At 34.2% G+C, this 2,488-nt stretch overlaps 1 long non-coding RNA gene across 2 annotated transcripts; it reads left to right on the top strand.

Moving 5' to 3' along the window:
* The first annotated feature begins 941 nt into the window (after positions 1-941).
* LOC107706841 (uncharacterized) lies at positions 942-2,054 on the top strand. Of its 2 annotated transcripts, XR_001636187.1 has the most exons (4): positions 942-1,215; positions 1,527-1,626; positions 1,747-1,867; positions 1,970-2,054. It is a non-coding gene; the product is annotated as an uncharacterized LOC107706841 (long non-coding RNA). The 2 variants fall into 2 exon arrangements; XR_001636186.1 differs by having other exon boundaries at positions 959-1,215; positions 1,747-2,054.
* The last annotated feature ends 434 nt before the right edge of the window (positions 2,055-2,488 follow it).

The raw sequence follows: 2,488 nt of genomic DNA, 5'->3' as shown, positions 1-2,488 counted from the left end.
ATAGCACACTTGAATAAACTTCTTTTTCGTAAGGGTAGTTCTCTCATTCTCATCTTTTCTCATCGTGTTTGCAGTCAGAACTCACATAGGCTTTTCTCACAGCATGATAATATCATCTTGTCTTCTGTAGAGTATTTGTTTTACACACTGCACAGTTTTAGGACTAGAGAGACATCCAGGATTTTACTGTGACATTAAATGTGAACCGGGCTGTGGTTAATATTTCCAGTGCAAACAAACAAATCTTTAATGACTGGATCATTTAGTAGCACAATTGTTTTTCTACATTAATCCATAATCAGTGTCTGAGCATGTTGTAGCTGTTCATTCAGTCCGGGTGACTGCATAGTGATGCATTTTGCTTTGGTGTGCGTTGCTATATTTCTCATTTATTGTTTTAGTATGTTATTTATGCATATGTATCTGTGATTTTTCTATAGTTCTCAATCCTACAACAAAAGGGTTTCAACAGCATTTGCGTTGCCTGACATGAGCAGCTCATGTCTGATCTTATCCAGAGACATTAGATCCCTGCATATGAGAGAGAGAGAGAGTGATCATGTGCACCTCAAGCAAAACACATTTCCCATCTGAACTTTGATCATAGAAAGAGAAAGAAAACACAAGGAGTTTATTCATGTTTATTTGATAAGTGTTTAGAAGTGTGAACCAGTGTTAAACTTTCCTGGAATGCAATACAGATTTATTACAGTGAAATTCATGTCAAAAAGTCATTTAAAAAAAAGGTATTTTCAGTTCATATTTCTGTATCTTCTGAAGCTAATTATACTACGTGTCAGCCTCTAACCATTTATAGAGTATAGTAACATACTGTAAATTTATCAGGCTATATGAACAAACGTAACACACATTCATCTTATAGCTACCCCTCCTAATAAAATAAAATAATAGATTAAGCATACATGAATTTGATTAATATTTTGCCAGTTAGACAACTACAGTATGGTAGCTGACAATATTGCTGACAAGTTGCTGCATCAGTTCTGCATAGTGTTTAGCATTTAAGAAGAAGTGAAAGACTACATGGTTCCGCTTTTGTTCTGTAGCAGAACTCCTCAGGATGGTGTGACGTCTTCTATAAAGCTATATAAAGAGGCAGCTTGCGACACTCATCCTAAAGCGTCTTGCTCTGTGATTGCTGCTGTGAGTCTCTGTGTGATCACTGAAGGCTGTTGTGGACGTCTCATGTACCTCGTAAGTCTGCATTAAACTAAAACTTTAAACTTAAAAAAAAAAATAATAATAAAACAGTTCTAATACAATATACAAAATACAATGATTACCATTATCATATAAAATAATGGCATTTTTAGTCATTTAAAAATAAATAAAAATAAATGAAATTGAAAGTGCTGGATGCAGTCTATGAGATCACATTCACTTGCCTTCTAAACCAAACACTTTGTTTTTAACATATTCAGATACGTTTTTAAACATAAATTGCAGCTATGTTGCAATTTCATTCAAGGGAGAGCATTGATATCCATTTTTGTTGCTCAAATTAGATGGAAATTAAGAGTAAACACATGGAGAGAGATGAAGAGACAAACCAGTGAAACATGGAGCTCGTCAGATGGAGCAGCTGCTATGATATAAGGCCAAATTGTAAGCCAAATATTACCTTTAAATGCACAATGTACAACATTCCTCCAGTTTATCAGCTTAAAATCTTCATCATAACCTCATTATTTCCTATACTAGTGTCTGTGTGTTTCTGATCTTCAGCATCAGTCCGTGTACTCTATCTAAATGAAGATAACCGCTGTGTGTTTTATTCCCAGTCTCTGCTGATCCACACACACCTGTGAAGAACTGCTCTCATGAACCACAGAAGATCACACATGATGTAAGATTATGAACAGACTCAATGAAGTCCATCAGTTTCGGTAATATTGAAGAGCATGTGTGACTTTATTAATTAATCTTGTTTCTCTCTTGTAAACCACAGAACATTAAAGTCTCTTCTGGACTCTCCAGCTCCTGACAGCATCAGTATTCATCATTTCAAATGATAAAATGAAGGACTCTTCTCTATTTTTTTCTGTAGCATCATGTACTTGTGCATTGTTTTTTCTCTCATTATTTGAATTTGTTATTTTGCTCATTTGATTTTTATTATTTTTTTCCAAATGAGGGTTTTAAATTTCTTTGATACATTACCTGTAACAACACTGGACTGAAAACTGACTTTAACATGCCAAAGTGCATCCTAGAGATGCATCTTTACACAGATCTTATTCAGATAAAATTATTATTCAAATAAAATCCATGAAAGAATTATCACATTTCTCTTTGTTAATCTGCATTGCAGTCAACTAGCTTTTTTTCTGCAGCACAAAAACGTATGATTACATGCAAAGATCTGAGCAAAAACAGCGTGTTTTAAAGTAAAAATGAGTTTGAGTTCAAATGTCGATACACTACACTAATGTTAATCAGAACTAAACGTGATCAAGACAGAAATCTG

This window comes from Sinocyclocheilus rhinocerous, unplaced genomic scaffold (assembly GCF_001515625.1).
Source record: "Sinocyclocheilus rhinocerous isolate Xijiao unplaced genomic scaffold, SAMN03320098_v1.1 scaffold5984, whole genome shotgun sequence".
NCBI lineage: Eukaryota > Metazoa > Chordata > Actinopteri > Cypriniformes > Cyprinidae > Sinocyclocheilus > Sinocyclocheilus rhinocerous.
This window is presented reverse-complemented; position numbering and strand designations above follow the sequence as displayed.